This window comes from Marmota flaviventris, chromosome 6, assembly GCF_047511675.1.
Source record: "Marmota flaviventris isolate mMarFla1 chromosome 6, mMarFla1.hap1, whole genome shotgun sequence".
NCBI lineage: Eukaryota > Metazoa > Chordata > Mammalia > Rodentia > Sciuridae > Marmota > Marmota flaviventris.
This window is the reverse complement of record NC_092503.1, coordinates 122,700,386-122,725,125: the sequence shown is the minus strand read 5'-3', so window position 1 is coordinate 122,725,125 and position 24,740 is coordinate 122,700,386. Positions and strand designations below refer to the sequence as shown.

Here is a 24,740-nt window from a genome sequence, read left to right as displayed (position 1 = left end):
TCAGTGGTTAAGTGCACCTAGGTTTAATCCCCAGTACAAATATATATATATATATATTCATCCAGATAAAGTCTTTAAAAAAAAAACTCTTGAGTCTGTATTGTTATTGTTCATCAATCCAAATGATTTCTGTCTGCCAACCATTTTGCTGAAAGGTTTCTTTTATGTCTTTTTGTGTGTTTGTTTGTTTTGATACTGAGAATTGAACCCAGGGGCACTTAACCACTGAGCCACATTCACAGCCCTTTTTTGTATTTTGTTTAGAAACAGAGTCTCACTGAGTTACTTAGAACCTCAGTAAGTTGCTGAGGCTGGCTTTCAACTCATGATCCTCCTGCCTCAGCCTCCTGAGCTGCTGGGATGACCGGATGTGTGTCACCATGCCTGGCTTGGAAGCTTTTATATACACCATCACTCAATATCCACAATAATCCTACAAACTGCAGACTATAATCCCCACTAAGTAAATAGCTAACATATGAGCAAGTAGGAACAAGTTCTTTAACACCTAGTGATTCTAGAGAGAAAAATACATGTTGTTTTACTTAGAAATGTTATTTGGATTTTTACTATTAGAGCAGGGGCTGAAGTCCCTGCATCAACTGATAATTGGCCACAAGCCTCACCCATTCCCCACATAGAACTTCTATCAGAGACACATGGCTGATTAACTCCCAAGCACTTTCCCAGGGTATTGCAGAATCTGGACTCCTGCTACCTCTGCACCCAATACCTTATTTTCTACCTTGGCCCATTTTCTTCCCACTTCTAGAACTTGTTTGTTCATGGTTCTTTCATATCTTAAAATGCCAGCTCCAAAAGACCACAAATTTCTGTGTCTTGTTCACTGGAGTACAACGTCCAGTACATAGTAAGCACTCAAAATGTTTGTGTGATGAATAACTTCAGGCCTCATATGCCCTGAGTATTCATTCATCAAACATCTGAATGATCTAAAATGGTTCCTTTGCCAAGAGACCTAGCTATTCTGGAGAAGATGGAAACAACTTGTTTTGATCTTACATATTATAGAATTTAAACTCCCATAAGTCTTTTTTTTTTTTTTTTTTCAGTACTGAGAATTGAAGGTGCTCTACCACTGAGCTACATACCTAGCCATTTCTACTTTTTGAGACATGGTCTTGCTAAGTTGCTTCAGGCCTCACTAAGTTACTGAGACTGGCCTCAAACTTACAACCTTCCTGCCTCAGTCTCCCGATTCACTGGGATTACAGGCATGTGCCACCTTGCCCAGCACCATCTTTGTTCAGCCATGCTATTTCTGTTGGCCTCATTTAGAGTCAACCAAGAGATATGGGAAGTACTCAGTTCAGGTGGCAGATTGTCAATGCCCCAAGGGCTGCCTCAAGATCAAGTACCCTCCTTGACGGTTCAGCGTGTCTGGCATATAACACTGATGAGAGGAACCAACTGAAGCTTCTCCCATGGAAAAGTTCCTATGAATTCTTTTAAAAATGAAAGAAAGTCTGGGGATGTAGCTCAGTGACAGAGCCCATGCCACGCTAGCATGTGTGAGACCCTGGGTTCAATCCTCAGTATCTTAAAAGAAAAATTAATTAATTAATAAAAAATAAAAATGAAAGAAGAGCACCTTTACCAAGGAGGGACGACAGAAAGGACATTCTTCTGGAGTCATCATTATGATTGTTAGGTCCTGTCCTGGGTGTCTTGGGGAAGGTTTAATGTCTGCTCTGTTGTGCAAAAGCTCCTGCCATGGCTAACTTCATGCTGCTAGTGTGGACCATTAAATGAGGAGTTGGGAAGTGATGGCAACACAGCTTAATATACCATTCCCACCAGACAGCTGCAATTGATGTGCATGCCTTCGTGGGTGTACAGAATGTGGTAAAACTAAAAAGAGGTGATAAGTTGGAAGCATTTTTACATTGCTTTTTAAAATAACATTTAGTATTTTATAAGTAATCTCATGTAAATTTTTAGTGATGGCTATGTGATGAAAAATCCTGAAAATGTGAAAGTAGGCTCTTTCAAATGGGTATGACCAGTACCACTTCACTATTGGTCCTGTCTCTTCAATAGCCACAAACCCTGGTTCCCATGCCTGAGAGACCCCAGAGTCTATTTCCTGACCCCTGAGTCTCTAGTCCCCCCTCATGTAAGAAGAACTTTTGGTGCCTACTGCATACTCAGCACTATCCAGAGGCACTGTTCCTAGTTCCCACTCACATGGAACCTCACTCTAGGTGTCCTGCTTCCTAAGTCCCATTCATTGAGACCTCCTTCTCACAACCCTGCTTCCCCAGCTATCCCAAACACTTGGAATTCTTGTTCAGGAAACAAGGTGTTTTTACCTCCCTCTCTGCCTCAGAGGGTGGGTCTCCATCATTTGACAGCCTTGATCCCCTTGAACTGTCCAACTTCCTGCTCCTCCCAAGGACTCATCTACTGGGACTGAGCCTTTCTCCATCTTCATGTACTTCCTGTCCTGTGTCCCTTCTTCTCTGAACTCAGGTGTCCTATCACTGCTCATAGCTACAGGAATAACAGGCTCCATGGCCAGCCCTTGCCCAGCCCAGATGATGCTATAAAGGAAGAGAGAGGTGACACTCTGTGGAGGGAGCCTAAGGAAGCAAACATCCAGCCTTCCCATCCTGTGGCCCCAGGTCCCCCCTCCTGGTGCTTCTCTTGAGGTTGAGGACCCATTCTGTGGCGATCCGAAGGGAACTGCAGCCCTTAGATCTCCACCTTGAACTCTGCTCTCAAGACCCTCATTTGTCTTCTTTAGGCCTTGATCACATCTGGACTCAGCACCCTCCCTTCCAGCCCTACGTAGTTATACTGCATCAAGATGAAGAGAAAAGCATTTTTCCTTCCCTGCTGGTTGTTTTACCTTCTACTTTTAGTCAATGGTGAGTGATTTTGTTGAAAAGAAGGTAATGTTGGGGTGTAAGTAGTGTTTGGGGAAAATGTTACCACCTTTTGGGATGCAAATCTATCCTTTTAGCTCTCCTTTGAGAAGAAGTCAGAATTGTTATTTTTGCTTTGCTTTGTCCCATTCAACAGAGCATCTGTCTTCCGTTCTGTTCCCAGTAACAATTCTGCCCAGAAACCTAACCAATTCTCTTTATAATAAATCAATCCCAAATATAAATGCATTAAAGTTGGAAGGGATCTTAAAGTTAGTGCCTGAGCACCCATAGTAGACAGGAACCCTGTTCAGCATCTCTGGCCTCCAGTTACACATTGTATAAGCCATGTTGTTCCTTCTTAATTCCTTCTAGAATCTATACAATTAGAGCTTTAACTTATTTGTTTTATTCTTCTGAAGAACAGAACAAAAAATTTTCTCCTCAATGGGGCAGCTTTTCATCTCAGCTTCTCACTTTGTTTCTCTCTTGACCCTTACCTTTCCCCTAAACCTAATCAGAAACAATTAACACAAGGTTTTGAGGATCCTAAATTTGCATTCCTTATGTTATCCCAGACAATACCAAAGAAGGAACACATGCAGAGGGTGAGGGACTGAACACCAATATTTTGGAAGACAGGGTCATGGTGATTTGAGGGGGTATAGATATCTGGGAAGACAAGCTCTCGGTTATTACTCAGATGGAGAAATCAGAAGAGGTATAAAATAGTGTACATGAGGTAGAGAGGGAGTCCAGGTCTCATCTTGACTCTGACTGACCAATCAAGGATGCTGAACCCCTTCCTTGAATCCCAGATCTTATTACTTCAAGTTATACCTGGTTGGATTTTGCTAGACCATATGCTAAGAGCATCTGGGATCCTTTAAACTGGTGGCTCCCAAACTTTATTGTGTATGAGAATTATCGAATAGTAAAAAAAAAAAAAAAAAAAAAAGTGCATTACTATTTCCTGCAAAAATTGATTTTCCTCCCTAGAAGAAAACAATGCCATTTGGAGAGTAGCTTAATTGGCACATGTGGCCCCTTCAACTTTCTCTCTTATGTTCTGTATCTGGACGGTATCATGGATAGGTGAAGAAGGAATAACACAGTCTCTCTGTGATGCCAGGCCACTGGCTCCCCACACCTGGGATATGGAATAACATATGGATTAAGGGATGGCTCAGGGGTCAGACTGCCTTGATATAAATCCATGTATCACTACCTACTAAAAACTTCCTGGAACCAGTTGCTTCCTTTCTATAAGCCTCAATTTCCCCATCTGTAAAGTGTGGATAATAATAATTCCTATCTCCTGGAGGTATTGTGAAGATTTGAGGCACTAATTCATATGGGGGTGGCATTTAATGAACACTTAATAAAAGGCAATTATTACTACTATTGTTATGAGGAGTAATACTAGTAGTTGCAGGACCAAACTAAATTTCCATTGGAACTAACCAGCATTCTTTCTTAATCAGCTGTAGCCACCAATGGTAACACGACAATAGCCACAGAAAGCACTGCAAGCACCCTCCCTGGGTCGTCCACAGCCACCTCCTCTGGAACAACCTCAACTACCTCCTCTGGGTCACCCACATCCCCCTCCTCTGGGTCACCCACAGCCACCTCCTCTGGACAAAACACAGCCCCCTCCTCTGGGTCACCCACAGCCCCCTCCTCTGGGTCATCCACAGCCACCTCCTCTGTGTCACCTACAACCACCTCCTCTGGATCAAACACAACCATCTCCTCTGGGTCAACTCTCCCTGGGATGAATACATCCTCCTCATCATCATCCAGCTCCAGTGGGACTAACACAGTGGTGACAACCTCCAATGTCACCACTGTGAGCACTGCCTCTCCAGGGACCGTGGGAAGCATGATCAGAAACTTGAGTCCCTGGGAAGTTGCCCTAATTGCACTGGCTTCCGTTGCAATGGCTGTGATTCTCTCCATTGGAGTCGCCATCTCTCTTGTGAGTGTCTGAAGTGTGAGAACCCCTTTTCCTGAGGAGGAAGTGCAGGACAGAGAGGAGGAAAGTGGGGCAGAGAGAGCAGAGTCACTGTAGGGCTGATGGGGAATAAGAAATCTGGAGAGAGTTGTATATAAACCTCAGCTTAGAACTAGAAGATGGAAGATAAGAAAAGCCAGGAGATACTGAGAGAACACTGAAGAGGGGAAGAAGGGGCCAAAAAAGGCACTTGGAGGGGGCTGGGCAGGGTGTGGGGGATGGTGGGATTGGAGAGACAGAAGAGAAGTCTCATGACTTTGAAGCACTTCCTTTTGTTTTCCAGAAAAGCTCACCATGCATAAGAAATCTCTTCAGCACAGACCTCTACCACCCCCATGGCCCCCACCTTGGTACACGCCCTCAAGGCTATCACGGGGCCCAAAACATGCCAAGTGCGACTGGAGCTGGTTGCAGAGACCAGTATCCCCCTGAAACCATGGAGCTTACAGAGACACAGTGTCCCTGAATGTCCTTAATGACAGAAGCATCACCATCCTGAGGGGGAGGGAGGCAGCTGACCAGGAAGACCAAGGCCCAAGCTCTCCTCCTGGCTCTGTTTCAGGCCCCAACAGCCTCCTTTCTCTGGTTTTCCCAGACTGCAAAAGGGAGGCTAGAGCTGTGAACAGATTATTAAATAAATTCATCTGATATTTGTGGGAGCCAGACTCTGTGGGTGTTTATACATCACGACAGACAGGTTCCCTCACATGAGAGACCCCGTTTCCCTGTGTACTCCCAGTTCTCAGATGCCTTGAGTGAACTCCAGAGACCTCATATAGGTCGTCTTTTCTTCCCCACTCCTTCCCATTTCCCAGAGGCCTGTGGGCTGATGGAGGAGCAAAACCAGGAAGGACAGGGGAAGGCAGGTGCTGGGCTTTATGAATGTGGAATTTGTGTCTCACAGTGGGATAGTCTCTGTGTGCTCTTAGAATGTGCAGAGGGGGAAAGTGACCCTGCACTCTGCAAGGCAGAGAAGGAATTGTCATGGGGCTACTACAGCAGGACCATATTTCTTCTCAGCACTCTGCAGAGGCTTTCAGGGGACTGTGTGGACCCTTTCCTCCCTGAGCAGATGTCCTGGGTCAGGAGAACCACTCCCAATTTCAGCAAGGGCAGGCCCGACTGGCCCTGACAGGCTCCAGGTTCTCAGAAGCCCCTGCCAACCAGGCCTCAGGCAGAGAAACAGTGCTTATCCTGTCATGTGCCAGCACTATGCTTTTGCTAAAGGCTCAGCCATGTTGTCTTCTTGGACAATTGGCTGGTCATACACATGCCTCTGCCCCCTTCTTGCTGCAAATCAACCATTTGCTTGTTTTATCAATTTAATCCTGCCAGTGTCTTCCATCTGGGAGGTTCTCAGGCTGGGTTTTTACCAGAATAAAGCTGATTCTCCAGGTACATTTTACCACAGAGTTAATAGGACAGTTTTTAACAGATGCATAGTGAGAGTATCACTGGGGTGAAATTCCATTGGTAGGAAATTTAAGAATAGGCAAAACTAACCTATGCCTATAAGATCAGACCTGGTCTCCTAAGAGGATGAGAATTTCTAGGAAGGGTGGACTTCCTGGATGATAGAAGTGTTTTATAGTTGGCTAGATAGTTACACAGAAAGAAATCGGTCAAAATTCATTTAAGTGAATGCTTAAGGTCTTTGCGTTTCACTATTTATTTTATGTTAAAATTAAAATCATGTAACAGGTTGTTATTGTTTTTGTTTTTTTTATATTACCAGGGATTGAACCCAGGGGTGCTCTGCCACTGAGCTAAACCCCCAGCCCTTTTAAATTTTTATTTTGAGATAGGGTCTCACTGAGTTGCCCAGGCTGGCCTCAAACTTGAGATATTCCTGCCTTAGCCTCCCAAGTAACTGGGATTACAGACATGCTCCTCCAACCCTGGCTATACAATAGACTTTTTTAAATTTTTATTTTATTTTATATATATATATACATATATATTATTTATTTTTATATGACAGCGGAACGCATTACAATTCATATCACACATATAGAGCACATTTTTTCACATCTCTGGTTGTATATAAAGTACATTCATACCAATTCACGTCTTCATACATGTACTTTGGATAATGATATTCATCACATTCCACCAATATTTCTAACCCCCTGCCCCGTCCCTTCCCCTCCACCCCTCTGCCCTATCTAGAGTTCATCTATTCTTCCCATGCTCCCCCTTCCTTCCCCACTATGAATCACATTCCTTATATCAGAGAAAACATTTGGCATTTGTTTTTGGGGGGTATTGGCTAAATTCACCTAGCATTATCTTCTCCAATGCCATCCATTTATCTGCAAATGCCATGATTTTATTCTCTTTTATTGCTGAGTCATATTCCATTGTGTATATATGCCACATTTTTTTTTATCCATTCTTCTACTGAAAGGCATCTAGGTTGGTTCTACAGTTTAACTATTGTGAATTGTGCTGCTATAAACATTGATGTGGTTTTGTCCCTGTAGTACGCTGTTTTTAAGTCCTTTGGGTATAGACCGAGGAGAAGGATAGCTGAATCAAATGGTGGTTCCCAGTTTTCCAAGGAATCTCCATACTGCTTTTTATTTTTTTAAAAATATTTTTAGTTGTAGCCAGGTGCAATGGTGCATGCCTGTAATCTCAGCAGCTCCAGAGGATAAGGCAAGAGGATTGCAAGTTCAAAGCCAGCCTCAGCAACTTAGTGAGGTCAATGAGACCCTGTCTCTAATAAAATACAACAAAGGGCTGCGGATGTGGCTCAATGGTTGAGTACCTCTGACTTCAATCTCTGGTACCTCTCCCCTGCCCCCGCAAAATATTTTTAGATGTAGATGGACACAATACCTTTAATTTATTTAGTTATTTTTATATGGTCCTGAGGATGGAATACAGCGCATCACACATGCTAGGCAAGCGCTCTATCACTGAGGCACCGCCCCAGCCCACAAAAGGTTTTTCAAAAAAATATCCTTGAAGGCAGTAACTAGTCTATCAGTTATCTCCTCTTCATCTTTAACAGACCCCAATCCTTTACCTAAAATAATGATCTTCTTCCTTGCTCATTTCTTCATTTGTTCATGCACCATATTTACAGAGCATATAAGAAGGTCCCCAGGAGTTGGGGAGACAAGGATGAACCTGCTGGCCATGGCTGGGTGAAAGAGACCTATTTGTAGACAGATAAGCTGTGGGTCAATGATGAAGTCCAATCAACTAAATTGTCCCAGGAAGAAATGTATAACTTGGCCCAGGGAGTCAGGGCTGGCTCACATAGATATTAACATGTGGATTATGAAGACTTAGTAGCATTTACAAAGAGGCCAAAGCCAACAGTTTGTGTAAGCCTGGGCCTGGCATGGTCAGTGAATGGTCAGAAAACTTGTGGGACTACATAGCACCACAGAGAGGCTAGGGTTAACTACAAGGCTTGTGACACCACACCAAGGAGGCTACAGTCCATCCTATCATACCAGGAAGCCAACACAGCCTTGTAAGTTGTAATGGGACAAGATCCAAGCAAGAACACTCCAATTACCAGAGTTGAAAAGGGTAAAGTGGAGCTTGCTGTAGCATGCCTGTAACCCCAACTACATGAGAGGCTAATGCAGGAGGTTCCCAAGTTCTTAGTCTCAGCAATTAGCAAGATTCTGTCAAAAAATAAAAATTAAAAAGGTTTGGGGACTGGGGTTGTGGCTCTGCTGTAGAGCAATTGCCTAGCACGTTGCAAGGCCCTGGGTTCGATTCTGAGCAACACATAAAAGTAAGTAAGTAAATAAATAAATAAATAAAAGTATTCTGTCCAACTACAACTAAAGAGTAAAAAAAAAAAAAAAAAAAAATTAAAGTCTGGGGATGTAGCTCAATGGTAGAGTGCCCCTAGGCTCAATCCTCAGAACCAGTTCTAAAGGTGAGGTTGGGTGTTTAGGGCCCCCTCATAGACATTCCTCCTTTTCTGTTAAGAATCAAGGTGCTTATACCCTGGGACATCTAACTCCCCTCCTTGCCAGGCACTGGTCCCCCAAGCAGCCTGGCTGCCCCCTTGGTCACCCTGACCTTACCAACCCTCTCTGACCAAGAGGAACCAAGGCCCTCTCTGACCACTGACACATCCAGCCTGTGGAGAACAGTTTTGATCTAGAGGTGTTAGCAAGTAATATCACTCACAGTGACAAGCTTGATCCCATTGCTGCTCAATTCTAGACTCAGGCAAAGGTCCTACCTGCCCTGAGGCATCTCTCTCCTCCTAGCCCTGCCTCTCTCCTGGATTGGACCCTTCCTCCCTTGGGAGATGCAGAGTCATAGAGTAGGTTGCTCCTCCCTGCAGAAAGGAAAACCCAGGAGCCCTGGATGCCATCAGCAGCCACACCTAGAAATCCCACAGCCACTGTGGGCTGAGGAGGGAAAGATGAAAAATCCAGTTGAGAGAAGGAGGGAGGACAAGGTGCCCTGGCTTCCAGCCTGTGCAGATTTCCTGAGATGAAGAGAAGAAAATGCTCCATCCCGCTGCTGCTGCTGCTGCAAGGTGAGGGACTAATTTGGGGAAGAATGACACAAATGTTCCCCAGGGCTGGAGAGATGGAGTCAGGATCCCTCAGGATCCCTAGTGAAAGAACCTCTGGGGTCTCAGGCAGGGTGGGTCCTGAGCACAGGTAGCAAGGAGGCAAGGCAAGCTCAGAAGGTGCCAGACCAGACCCTGCTCTTGTTGTGGGCTGATCGCTCAGAAAACACTCTCAGTCTGAATATTGTCCAAATTAGAGAGGTTTTTTTTTTTTTTTTTTTTATTTAAGCCAGCTGGTGACTGCTCCCCTACAGGACACAAATTGTCTCTGCCAGGAACAGCACTGGGTCCAAGTTATGTGGAATTTATAAGGGGAAAAACCACATCCTCGAAAATGTAGGTACAGGCAAGCAGCAGGATACAAGGGCTGAGAAAGCAATCAGCAGAGCAAAAACAGACAACCACATCCTGGGTTCGAGCACATTTGTAGGCACATGAAGTACAGAAAAACAATTTTTACATCTTAGAAACAGCTTAACATTGTTTATTTTATGACACTTATCATAATCCTATTATCCTACTTATTATTATTTTATAACCTATAATTTATAATCTATATTGATTAAGCTCACACCATACCACTATCTGCCCCAAATCTCCATCCCAGGGAAACAGGAGCCAGAGTCCTGCTCACTCTCTGCCTCACGTCGGTTTTTTTGATTATTTACACTTCAGGGTAGTATACTTCAACTATCCTTGAAAAACGAAAGCTCTGAGTCCCATTAGAAGACTCTTGAGAATCCACAGCAAGTCGGTTGGAAGGGTTTGGGGCAAAGGGACCCAAAACTTCAAAATTTATGCCAGCATAAGCTGCACTCATTCCTGAGATTAAATTCTCCCAGGCCTGAAGCCTGCTAGTGGGGGGGTGTGTTGTGTTGCAGGGGATGCATCTTTTCTTATACCCAACTTATACCCAACTCAGTGGTGCCCTCAGCCCCAACCAGCCCATACCCATAACTGCCTCTGACTCCTCTCCTGACCCTGCCCCAAAACACCTGGAATCTCACCCATTTCCATCTTGCCACTTTAGTACCAGATCTGACCCAAGAACCATCTTATTCTAAATTATGTACCAAACCATGGCCTTAATGTAATCTCTAATATGAATTACAGTTCCTACCTTGCTTGTTAACCAGAACACCAGGGGCAACTGGACCAGAGGAGACACGTACATGCAGTCAGAATTTCTTAATTGCTAAAACACTGACTGGGCGATAGTGAGGTTAGAGTCAGGGTTACTGTTCTATGGAAAGAGACCAGACGCAGCAAGGACAGAATCAAAGACTGGGTGAGCAGAGGCTCCAAGGATATGACTTAGCTCTGGATAATCCATATCATAGTGCAAGAAGATTCCTTGTGAAATACGTTTTATGAGAATTAAATCCAAAGTATCAGATGTTTCTTAACTCACATAAATGCAATCACATTAACTGAGCAGATATGTCATTTGGGTGGGTAGAAAGTTATGACAAAGAGTAAGAACAGATAAGACAAGCCATTGAGAGTACAAATTAGATGAGATTATTTTTGAGTAGGAACAAGCCAGAGGATTTTCACCAGGGACCCTGAGATCAGTCATAAAGACTCAAAGACAAGAGAAAATTATACCACAGATGACCCAAGGACAACTGAAGTCTATGTCACTGCAGACCTGTGTCCACAGTCACCAAGGAACTCTGTGTTGTACCTGGCTTCATGGTGGATCCAGGAAAGGGAGGACATCCTGGGAAGGAGGGTATGTAAGGAGAAGGTGGGCACAGGGATGGAGGTAAAAGGTGAAAGAAATAGTCAGGTATGAGGAGGCCAGCAGAGAGAGAGAGAGACAGAGAGAGAGAGAGATGGAGAGAAAGGAAAGAAACAACTAGCAGAAAAGATGAGGAAGGAAGAGAGGAAGTTGTGAGAGGTTGGCAGAAGGAGGGAAGATGGATGAAAGAGAAGAGAGTGCAGTCAGTGATGAAGCAAACAGAAAGAGAAACAGAGTACAGTGAGAGCTAGAGCAAGGACACACCACTACGTGAAGGTAGATGTAAAAAGCTGTAAGTTATCAGAAGACAGAGGCTGGGTATGGTGGCACACGCCTGCAATGCCATCGAGTCACAGGCTGCAGTAGGAGGGATTGCAAGGTCAAGACCACTCTGATCAAATTTAGTGAGACCCTGTCTCCAAATATGTGGGGTGTAGGGCAAACTGGGTGTGTCACTCAAGCGTAAAGCACCCCTGGCTTTATTCCCTAGTGTGAAAAGAAAGAAGGAGAATATGAGGGGACAGAGAATTGGGGGTAAGAGGAAATAAAAACATTTTGATGGTCCACTCATGTCAGAAATTATATTTTTTGTGTTATCACTGCCTACTCTGAAATCCTGCAAAAGATTGTTTTTCAAATCAGAACTGGATAAGTTTTATGTGCATGAATGCTCTGCACCAGAGAGGTGGCTTGTAGAAGTTCTCAAAAAGTGAACTCTCGGGCTGGGGTTAACAGGGAAGGGCTGCTCCTCTTTAGCCATCTTAATCTAAGGAGCAAGTGCATGCTGGAGTTTTAACAAGTGGTTAGTTGTGAGATTAATTAACTCATGAAGGTCATTAAAGCCTAGTTAATTCCTGTGGATCATTTATGCCATTGTATGCTGACCTCTGCCCCAAAGGCCACAGCTGTGGATCCCCTTGTGGGTAAAGTGGACAGTGATGCATTATACACTTGCGTGTTCACGTTTAATCCTACCAAAATGACACTTTGAAACTAGAGCCTTCTGAAAGAGGGCTAACAAGAGGAAAATGGGAGTGAAAGCTGCCACAGTACTTGATTCACACATGAGTCACACTTAAGACTTGTCAAAGGGGCTGGAGGTGTGGCTCAGTGATACAGCATCTGCTTAGGATGTGCAAGGTCCAGGGTGCAAGTCCTAGCACCCAAATAAAACCAAACAACAAAAATAAAAACAAAAATCTTTTCAGCAGAGGGAAAGCCTTCAGTGGATTTCTGATCACGTGGAGCATGAAGAGAAATCACCGAGCCTTGAAGGATGAAGGATGAAGGTTGAAGGATGCCTTCCTCCCCAAAACCAGACTTCCCACCACTGGCACAGAGCAGAGCTGAGCATCTGCATCTTCTTTATCTCTTGTAGAGACTAAAAACAAGAGATAGCTCAAAAAGCCCAAGGAATAGGAAGTAAGAGGAACACCTGTGTTCCAGAACTTTCTAAATTTTTAAGTTTTAGACTTTTTATCTAGGAAGTTTTTTGAAAGATGAGAATTATCACTAGTTCCATCCCTTCCCCTAATCCCATCAATCAAAATAATTTTCCCCCAAATGACTTCAATGTTTGTGTATATCACACATCTCCAGTGGTAAGTGTCACAGTCTGATGAAGAAACTGAGGCAGGCAGTAGTCATAGAGCTGAAGGCATGGGCTGGACAAATCTCCATAAACCACAAACCAGTAGGCAAAGAGAGGAATGATCTTAAAGCTAACTACTTTCTTTCTTCCTAGAATAAGTGTTTGCTACATCCATTAAAACCATCTACCAAGGTTATGCATGGTCCCCATGCCACAGACTGAGGTACACTATCAAGAGGACCCATACCTGGCTGGATGTGGTGGCATACACCTGTAATTCCAGTAGCTTGGGAGGCTAAGGCAGGAGGATCGTGAGTTCAAAGACAGCCTCAGGAAAAAGTGAGGCAATAAACAATTCAGTGAGACCCTGTCTCTAAATAAAATACAAAATAGGGCTGGGAATGTGGCTCAGTGGTCAAGTGCCCCTGAGTTCAATTCCAATAACCCCCCTCAAAAAAAAAGAGGAACCACACCTGTAATTCCAGAGACTTTGGAGGCTGAGGAAGGAGGATTGCAAGATAGTAAGATCCTCAGCAACTTAGAGAGACCCGTATCAAAATTAAAAATAAGAAGTTCTGGGGCTGGGGATGTGGCTCAAGCGTAGCACACTTGCCTGGCGTGCGTGCGGCCCGGGTTTGATCCTCAGCACCACATACAAACAAAGATGTGTCCGCCGAAAACTAAAAAATGAATATTAAAAAATTCTCTCTCTCTCAAAAAAAAAAAAAAAAAGAAGAAGAAGTTCTGTGGATATGCCTCAATGGTTAAGCACACCCTGTTCAAATCCAAGTAGCAAAACAAAACAAATACAGACCTCTCTTAGCTTCTGAAGAAGGACCAAGAAGCATAGTGTGTCCTCAGGTTCCAGGGTCAATGATCTCAGCCCTGTGACCACCAGATGAGGAAGAAATCTAGCTTTGGGAATAAGCATTTTAGTGACACTTGGAAGGACACTTGACCTTTCTGAGAATCTCCCAGTTCTGTCTGGCCATTTTTATTTCCTTGGGAAATTTTCCTATATCCATCTACAAAGTTTGGTCATGAAAGCCATCTAAGGTAGAAACATACAACTCAGATATAAGAGACATTCACTGTCTGATAATATACATAAAGTAACTGTTCCTATCTGAGTCACATGTCTGTATTAATTCATTTAACAGAATAGATAAGTGCCTAGCACAAGCCAGACACTCTATGCTTTTCAGTCTGTCTCTCTCAGTCTCTCCGTAAGCTGAAGATGTACCTCTTTGGTCTCAAAGCCCAAGCCCTCCCAACACTCAGACCAAAGAATCACATATACAGGATATAGCCTGCAGGTCACTGAACAAGTATGCATTGAGCATGTACTGTGGACAGACTGTCATAGCAAGTAGCTGAGTCTCATCTCAGTCACAATGTGAGATGAGGAACACAAAATCCAGGACTGACCTCTAACTGTGAGAACACCTCTGTCTCTGTGAGGCACCAAGAAGTGATTTCCTTCATTGGGGAGTCCTGTAAATGATGCTTAAGATGGTAAGAGCTTAGACAAGGTCAGGACCTTGAATATAACAGTTCCATGGGAAGTATAGGACAAAAAGCAAATAAGCAAAGATTTTTGATGTAGCCAGGTGTGGTGGTGTGCATCTATAGTCTAGCTACTCAGAAAGCTGAGGCACAAAGATCACTTGAGCCCACAAGTTGATGAGAGTTGATGATTGTTTGCTTACTCTGCCACTCCTAACAGAATTACCACACTGGTAATTACCAATAATTACCCAATGCGACTGTGGAATTATGGTATGGAGCTCTTTTTCCCCCAAGGACAATATGGCACCTGCTACTCTGCTGTTGGCAGTGTAGATCAGGACAGTATGTAGGCAATGGACCACCCTGTTTTATAGACAGCACAGTGTTTCAGGGGAATCTAGGAAAAACTGTAAACTCTATACATTTAGTAAGGATGGGATCTTGTTTCTCTGGGTCAAAAAAGGAAAAGTAAATAGTCTCAATGTCACTAAAAATGAACTACTGTACTCCTTCAACCTTCCAAAGGCAGTTTGCTTTTAATTCTCACCCAAAACCACTGTCCTGGAAGTATAGCAGCCTTATACTATTTTCTAAAGATGGTGCAGCTGGAATTACCAAACTAAACTTAATGGTGTGAAAACTGGGATACATTTGAAATAATTTATTTGAGGAAAAAAAACAGTGAAGTTTATGTCTTTAAAAGCAACAATTTAAACACAGGTGCAAATAAATTACATTTGCAAAAATTAATAATTTTGTTTCATCCCTTGTATGCCAACCACATAAGTCACCTATGTTCCAGGAAGTAAAGCTACACCTTCGTTTGTTGGATTACACCAACACTCCAACTCTGCTGGATTCCACACAGCTCTAAAGCTGTGTTCCTTTGAAAGTTTAAAGTTCTTTTAAAAGTTTCCTCAAAGCTGATCATTTTACCATGCTATGGAATAAAAAAGCTACTTTTGTGTTGGTAATAGGTAGTATAGATGTTGACAAGAGAAGGCGCTTCCTACATGGAGAACCAATCCAATGCTACACAGCAACCAAGGAAGAAAGTGAGGTAGTACAATGACTAAAACTAACCCCATACAGGATGTAGGTTGGAATTCTAGTTCTACTGAGATTTTTGCTATTCATGGTTTTAGGCCTGCCAAAGCAACACTTTTCAACTTGAAATGTGACCCTGGGTTTGAGTTTGGAATCCATCCTTACAATGAAGCCTACTGCAGCCCTCGTGGACATGTATTAGTACTAGTTGGATTTGGAAACCTGAGGGAACAAATGGAAACATGGAATATTAAAAACTATATATTTTTTTCTAAACTAGTGTTTTCTGATTCTATATGTTTTGTTTGGTGCCCAGATGGGGAGTGTATTTTAACAGCTGCATTTGGTCCCAGGTACATGTTAATGATTGGTACAAGATAAAGCATTACTCTGGCTCTAAATGTGATGTACCATCAAATGCAAAATCATGGCAGGTCTCTTGGCAGCCAGTTTTGGATGGAATATTTTCAGCAAAACCAATAATTTACCAAGCAGTTCCAAGTGAAGTACCCAGTGAGGACCTTTAGGAACCAAAAGTTGCAACAGCTTATAGACCCCCAGCTTTAGGAAATAAACCAATTACTGATTCCAAATTGCATGAAGAGAACCATTTCAGAATATGAAACCAGAAGCAGAAAATAAAAGCCATTACCCCAAACAGCCATTAAAAATCAAAGGAAGCATGATTTAAGAAAGCTACCAAGCGAAAAGCAAGAAGTGACAAGAGGTCAGATTTGACAGTTACTCTTGCCCTCAGAGCATAACATGAAACATCACTCCTCTGTCAACTTCTGGTGACCCTAAAGTAGACACACAAAAAGAAAGAACTTAAAGAAGAAAGTGAAAGCAATCGAAGAACTGAAGAAAAAAGCAGTAGCTGGAAACTAGAAAAAAAGTCTAATTGGAGAAATTTCAAAAAGAAGGTAAGGCACAGGGGAATGAGATGATCCAATTATGTGGATGTATGAATATGGCATAATGAATCTCACTATAATGTATAATTATAATGCACCAACAAAAAAGAAAAAGAATCATAACACACCAATAAAAGAAACAAATAAAAGAAAATTTAAAAAGAGACAACCCTTCTCCAGGAGCTGGAAGATTTGGAATTGGGGATTTAAAGATTTACAGAAAGCAAATTGATTACCAGAATTTAGTACAAACACATCTGCTAAACACATTGGTGCTCATGGAATATCCATGTACCACATTTAATGTTGGTCTATAATTTTAACCATTTACCTAGTCTGTATATGTGTGAAGTCATGTAATAATGTCTATTAAATTAACTTTTACAACCTGCATCCTATATCATGTCAGCATAAAGAAAAGAGATACATGAATTTTTCAGCTAAGTTTGAGAGCTGAGAGGCAGTGTTTTATAGTAGAGGATTCTATTTAATTTGTAAATGAATAAAGTCATTTTAAATTTTTTTTAAAAAAATCTGGCATTGAATCAGAAACACAGAATAAATCAAAATATTAGAATCCAGTTTGATTTCCAAAATTTATACATTACTTATTATCATCCAGACATCAATACTACAAGTTGGGTAAGAGTCAAACTGCCTCACAGGTAGGATTCAAAACAGACAAGTACACTCATAATTTTTATATAATATTACAAGTGATATGATTGACATACAGATACATTGAAGTATCAAGAAACTGAAAAACTCAGTTTCACCACCAGCCAGCTGGGCATCCTGGGAGCAAGTCCCTTAACTTCTCAGAGCCTCTTTTCCAACCTTTAAAATGAAAGAACCGAATTGATTAAATAAATATTAAAGTGACATTTCTCAAAATTGTTAATAAGTCCTTTTAAAGGGAAAGATACATTTTGAGAACTCCAGTGTTGGCTTAAATTATTTTCTTATATTACCAGACTATATTAAAACCAAGAAATGAAATATAAACTGCTGTGCTTATAGTGTTACTATTCTGATAAAGTCAGAAATAACAGCAGCAATTTAATTTGATAAATGACAGTCCTTGCTCCCAACATTAATGTGTATGGATTACTACAGCATATTCACCTGAGTCTCCTCAGCAGCATGATGTCTTCCTTCTTTCTTGGATTTGCTCTTTATGAATTCTCTCAAGACCTTCAGCTGTGAGACTATCTGGTCTTCACCTAATACAGTGCACCATATAACTTTTTAAAAATACGTGTATATAGTACATTAACATTACTATTATCTGAAGTTACCACCACTGGGTAATAGCACACCAGACTTCTTTCTCCAAATATTTAGTACCTGTTAATCAACCTTTTCCCATCTCTTCTTCCTGCCATCACCATTTAAATTTTAAGACAGTCCTTGTTCTACTTTTGTTAGTCTGTGACAGTTGTAAAGACTAATCATCCCTCTTCACTTTATGTGGATTAGATGTTAGTCATCAGGAAGAACCAGGAAAGGCTTACATTATGGAAATTTCAGATTATCATCTAAAGGAAAACATGTGACAGAAATGCTAGTTGCTATTAAACATCCCCTTTCCTTTCCTTTCATGCTTGAAAAGCTGAGTTTTGTGTGGGACAGCCATGTACGCACCTAAAATTTCCCAGTCTCCCTTGCACCCGGTGTGCTGAGGAGGTGCTATTCTGGCCAGTCATCTCTGGACATAAAAGAGCCCAGGAGAGTACTCACTAGGAGAGAGTGGAGCAAAGGAAAGACATCAGCTGGATCCCCAATGGTGTTACTGAGCCCTCAGCTGCTCCTTCTGGATTGTGTTTTGTGTGTGTGTGTGTTTTTTTTGTGTGTGTGTTTTAATTTGGTTTTGGGGTTTTTTCCTCAGGGAGTTTTGCTATGAAGCTTAGGCTGGCCTCTAGCTCCTGGGCTCAAGTGATTCTCCTACCTCCTAGGAGATACCTCCTAGCTGGTCCAGGACTGCAAGCCCACACCACTACACACAAGATGAGTATTGAGTCACAATCATGTTCAACCCCCTGCACTGGAGGTTGAATACCGCTCTATGGTGGTTTTATTTTTTTTTTTAGTTATAGGTGGGCACAATGTTTAATTTATTTAATTTTTATGTGGTGCTGAGGATTGAACCCAGTGCTTCACACATGCTAAGCAAGCACACCACCATTGAACCACAACCCCAGTCCCACTCTGTGATATTTTTATTGTAGTGAAAATAAAAATACCACGGAGAATATGTGGGCTTCAGAGAATACATCCATAGTCCCTTGGGAAAAGACTATTATTATAGTCCCCTCTAGTGCTAAGAGTTTAAGAATGTGTGACTTACACACCGTGGGAATAGAAAAAGAACAACATAAGTTTCTCCCTTGCCCCCATAGGTGGAAAGGCAGAGTTTGGGGACTCAAGATACAATAAGAATATCTGTTTATCACAGGGGAGAAAAGAGTTTCTTTATTAATATACAGTCAGAAAAAGTCAGGTGTGTCTCTATAAAATCCTTCCCCTGCAGTTTGGACTGGGGCTCAAGACTGCTTTGGCAAGCAGAAAGAATTCCAGAGCCTGCTTTGGCTCTCAAGGAGGCAGAACTTCTGCTGTCTCAGCACATACTTGGTTTGTGCAGTAGACAAAGAAATTGCCAGAGCTGTGAATTCTTACTGAGGAAGTCTGTGTAGTTGAGTCTCTGAGTGTTGAAGGCAGCTTTGAGCACTTGTAGAAACCATGAGATCTTTGTAATCAGCATAGCATGTAAATCTCTTAGTCCAGAAATTCTAGCTTGCAAGGAATATCAAAAATTGTTGTTCTCTTTCAATAGAGTTGAATTTGCTCCTGTCAGGTTTGAGGAAAAATCAATCGGAGTTCTTTTTGTTGCTCTGAAGAGTCATACATGAGACAGAGGTACATAGGACACCTTTAACGTCAATAGCAACTAGCCTGTCCTAATTACCCCTCCAAGACCCCATGTCCCTTTGCGTCAGCTCCACCACAGGCATGGTGTGTTTGGTGAGTCAGTGTCCCTTAACTTACCACGTCACCTTCTTCTCTAAAACATGACTACCTCTGCAGAGTGCTGCTGGGAAGGAGGGTATAGCTTCTGCAGTTCAGGCCCCAGAGAGATTCTGGGCCTCGCTGGACGGTATTGAAGGTAGAAAAGACAGGAGGATACTGCAGAAACATCCAGAAGGAAAAGAAAAAGAAAGAGAGCTCAAAAATAAGGAGCAAATCTCCCTAACCCCTTTTGGGACCTTGTACTACAAGATTTGGTAACTGGCTCCCAAACCATAGCACACTCATACCCATGGACACTCGCGATTTACTACATGTTTCTGTGCATACCATCTGTTTAGTGATTGTGTCCATCATATGAGTTCAGTAGCATTTGGCTAATCCGCCTTTTCTCTTTACAAAGTCTAGTGTTTAAAGGACTACTTTAAATTATTATACTAATATAAGGTATAATTAAAGAGCAGTACCAAATCCAAGTGGACCCAATTGGCAAATACCATCACCACACTGTCCAGACTGAGGAAACCAGGCAAGTACGCCCTGAATAGAATTGTGCCTGAACTGGATTTGTGCCTGTTTGGGTGTGTCACCTCGAACAAAAATGTCTGAAAATGCACACTCTGGTCCAGTCCCCTATCTTTACCAACAAGACAATGTTTTGTGATGCTTTCCAGCAATAGTGATTCAACACCCTCCCTTACTTTTTACCATTGAGTAGGTACTTTTCCTGCAATTTTTCTAAAAGCCGATCCCTCCTTCCAGTCTCTAGCACCATATTTATTTCCTTTATAGACCTGATCACAAACTTTGTAAAGGTTTATTCATATGTCAATTTATCTGCTCACTGTCTATCCTTCAACTAGAACATCAGTTTCTTGAGAACAGAGATTTTGAGAGCAATACATAAAACCAGGTGGGTATTCAATTATCACACGCTTTCAATATCCTAACAGGCAACTTTCCTCCACAGTAATCTAATTTAAAATGGAGCTGTGACTTACCATCCAGGGCATGTCATGGTGTAGTTGGCAGCACTTTTTCTTCCTTAGTGAGACATAAATAGTGGTTCACTTTATACCCAATGTCATCCTAGATTTGATGAAATACATGTTCTGAAATGAATGAACGCATGCTTTCTTTTGATGCTAACTCTTATGTTTTGATCTTGCTTGGAATCACAATGAAATTAAGATTCCTTTAGAGCTGGGGATGTAGTTCCGTGGTAGGGCCCTTGGGTTTGATTTCCAGTACCATGCACAAACACAAATGCCGGGTTTCTGTTCTCGTGACTAAAAGGCTCAGGGGTCACTCTAGTTAAACTGGGCTAACTGGGCTGCGCAAAATAACCACACAAGAGACACAAATACCTTTTTCTTTGGGGTCACTGTGACGGCTCCTCTGACCTTAAGGGTCCGCAGAAAGAGAGAGAGAGCACACGCTGACCCCTTTTATTGAGGAGAAGCTATTCAAATGAGGCAAGGGGTCAGGTTTCAGGGGGCTGAGTCTATCTTCATGATGTCCACTGTCAGTAGGTTGATGACACCTGGGTAGGCCACACCCAAGAGCACAGTAAGAGAAGGGGACACACACAAGGCACTTCCATGGAAAATTCTATCCTAAACAGGGCAAGGGATTATATTACAAAGGAACAGGTGAGCATAGCTTCACCCATGGGGCTGTAGCAAGACACACCCATGCACGAGACACCGACCCTCAAACCCAAGAAGGGTGGGGAAAGCTCTGCCACATTTCTGTGACTGAGCGCCTCAGCACCCAGCCAGGGAGTGTGACTCAGTCATGTATAAGATTGATCTCCCACACACAAACAGCTTTAAGTGAGTGTTTAATCTGTGCTGGGAATTCATTTAGGAACATAGTCTTTTCCCTGGAGGACAAGAAAATGAACAATTATAGTGCAATGTGCTAAGTGCTATAATAGAGGAATGTGTTGGGATGGAGTCCAGAGAGGTAGCTTGCTTAGCCTATGCAGATGCAGAAAAGCTCCCCAAGGAATGGGGTAATTAACCCAAGGCTTATGGCAAATTTATGGGGTACTTTGAGCTACTTTTACATTCCTGGTCTCTTCACATTAACTCTGTGAGATAGGAAAATCTTAAAAATGCAAAGACTGAGGGGTTGGGGTTGTGGCTTAGCGGTAGAGTGTTTGCCTAGCAAGTGTAAGGCCCTGGGTTCGAGCCTCAGCACTACATATAAATATATAAATAAAATAAAGATAGTGTGTCCAACTAAACTAAAAAATAAATATTTAAAAAAGAAATGCAAAGACTGAGGCTCAGAGAAGTTGAATTGTCCCCAAGTCACATGGCGAAGTGGGCTGGGATGAGAGAGAGAGTTTAAATCATGGCTTCAGTCTCCAGGGTCATTCACGTTTTGCCTCATTTGAGTTGAATCCCAAGTGATGAATAATTGCTCAGCACCCTCTTCACAAAATTGTTCACAGGTGTGAAAAGCTTTATCCATCTATATCTTCTAAGGCTTGTAAAGACAGGCACTGTGATCTTTCCTTTTCACCTGTTTTGGATTTTGAGCCAAGCAAGAAAAACCAGACACAGTCCTTGTTCTTGGGGAGCTCCTGGTCTAGAAATAAGTTTCAGACACAGAAAAAAAAAATCCTGGCATCTAAGATAGACAGTGGGAAGTAGCTGGATAATTTTGACACTCCATGGCATTTATTTGCTTTTGCTAGTGAGTTCTGCTTTGAAAGTATTTCCAACATCTTAGGCCCGACTCTCAAAGAATTTGAAGACTAGACACAATCAGAAATTCTATTTTTAGCTCAGGACCACAATCAGGGTTCAGAGGCAGGGTGATGTTGAGGTTAAGTAATTTTTTCCACCTTGGGGAGTTATTCAGCCTCTCTATTCTCTACCTGAAGAGAGTTGGCACGTGATGATTCATTAAATTACCTGTCAGTTCTTTCCTGAGGACACAAAGATGGCTCTGATGACATAGTGGAGACATATGAACGGCTGCCTGACAGAAGCTAATGCAAGCTTGTGAAATGCCTCAATATTCCACACCTTCTTTGGAAATCATTAAGGAATTCATTGAGCTTTCAGCAGTGATATTTACAACCAGCAATGTAACCAAATGGGAAAACAAGTAACTGAGCTACAAATGCACTGTGGAGCAGAGAAGTTTTCTCTTACTGTTAGGTGCAGGACAGGCTGAACTATGTTGTCTGCAGGGCAGGCTGAAGGAATGTTAGCTGCAGGATGACCCACTGCACTCAAACCCTGCTCTGTCTGGTCCTTTATCACCTGTTGCGTCAAGTCTTAACCCTCAACCCCACTCAAGGCTGAACACTCGACCCTCACGGGTCTGGTGCAACAGAAACCTACATTTGACCCCTGCCCCATCTGCCTGAAGGCAGAAGATGACACCCTTAGCAACTGTTGTATGATCCAATCACTGTACGCCAACAAGGCAGCTTGAAGACCCAGAGACCCCATTAGATTTAGGCTATAAAAACTCCCTCCTGCCAGGCCCCTCTTTCTTGTTCTTGCTCTTTCTTCTCTTTCACTCTCCCTCTCACTTTCTTCTCTCCTCTCTCTCTGCTCTCCCCCTTCTATTCCCTTTCCCCCCTCTCTTTCTCTCTCTTTTTCTCCTCTTTTGCACTGCTGCAATAAAGATCTCTTGTTTGCTCCAACTGTTGTGGTCACTTTCCTTTCACTTACACTGAGACTATAACAGACCCATTCTTTTTGGTTGTGATTAGTATTCACCTCTTGTATTCAGCTGCTCGAAGCTGATATCCTACTTGTGAGTGGAGTTGAAGTCTAATGCAGGATGGATGAATCACAGACGCTGCAAACATTTTAAAAAGCAGAACTCACTAGCAAAGTCAAAAACCATGAATGTCACAACTGATGAAAACTGGCCATTAGAAAAGTCTGGATACAGTAAAATTGTTAAATTGGCATGAAGATTTGATGAGAATGTATGTTCAGGATTCAGAAATAGATAATGGAGGAAAAAAATGCAATGATAGTCAAAGCAACTATGGAAACCGTATCCATGGCAACAAATGGCCTGGTCAGAAGGGAGGCTCAGGGACTGTCTGTATCCTCCTGATGAAATATGCTCATGAGCTCCCTGGTGGCCATGACTGGGTATGGGCCGCGGGACTAGTGACTCTTTGAGTGACTCTTGGAAATTGATCTTGGGAGTGCCTCAGGGAAAGCTGGCTTGCCCAGCAGTTCATTGTCACACCCCAGCTCGCTCCTTGCTTTGAGCTTGCTGGCTTGAGGCACAACATAGATCCACAAACACCTGCCATTTCTCACTGGCTCTAAAGACTATTCTCTGGAAAACATACCATCATTTTATGCACCACTAAGGAACAAAAATACAGTCAATTAAACTAGGGCATTCGATTGATTTTAAGATCCATCCCTTTTTGAGAGATGTTAAATGTAAAAATAATTATGTTTTAAAATCTACAACATATGACAAGTGATTTTTGGTGAGTTGCTTATTTCTGGAACTCTGTTTCCTTACCCATAAAGTAAATGGCTACACCACCCATCCATTCATTTTGTGCACATTTGTTTAGTGCTAATTCCTAAATAAGTGCTGACTTCAGCACTGAGGGTATTCTAAGGAGTTGGTCTAAATTTATGGGGCTTTTATTCTAGTGAATTCTAGTGACTGCGGAATTCCTGATGATCTTTGCCATACTAAAATCCTGAGTCAATAATTCTATGACCCCTAGTGAGTTGTAGAAGAAAAACAGGCACCAGATAAAATATCAGAAAACCCGGGTTCTTATCTAATTCTGCTCTTTAATAGAGTGTTTAATCTCTTTCAGTCTTAGTTTGCTTAGTTTATCTGTTTAAGTAGATATTATTCATTTATTGCCTGTCTTGACTGGTTAAATCAAGAAATGGCATATTTTTCTCCTAGCTCAGTCCTTCTAAGAATATGCAATGATGGTCAAGAGAGCAAAGTAGGGGGGTGACACAGTGTCCATGGCAACCCATGATCTTTCTTTCCTGCCCTCAAATCAACAAAGTTCCAGAATTTTTCTTGTTACCTTCAAATGTTAAGAGCTCTCTCTCTCTCTCCCCCCACCCCTCTCTCTTTCTCATACCAGAGATTGAACCCAAGGACATTTTACACTGCGCTAGATCCCCAGCTCCTTTTATTTTTATTTTCAGACAGGTTCTCTCTAAATTGCTGAGGATCTCACTAACGTTAAGATTGGCCTGGAACTTGTATTCTTCCTGCCTCAGTCTTCCCAGTCTCTGGAATTACAGGCGTGCACTAAGGCAGTATCATTTTATGTATATAAACATCTAATTCAGAATAATACCAATTTTTTTTTCTATTTTCCAGTATAGGGCTTCTTGTTCCCTAATGGACAGCAGTGCTGTAAGGAGGGAGGATAGGGTCTAACAATGGCCTGCAAACCTAATTGTAGAAGACAGG

At 42.3% G+C, this 24,740-nt stretch overlaps 1 pseudogene; it reads left to right on the top strand.

Moving 5' to 3' along the window:
• Nucleotides 1–4,830: 4,830 nt before the first annotated feature.
• LOC114081607 (eukaryotic translation initiation factor 2A-like) lies at nt 4,831–16,475 on the top strand (annotated as a pseudogene).
• Nucleotides 16,476–24,740: the final 8,265 nt, after the last annotated feature.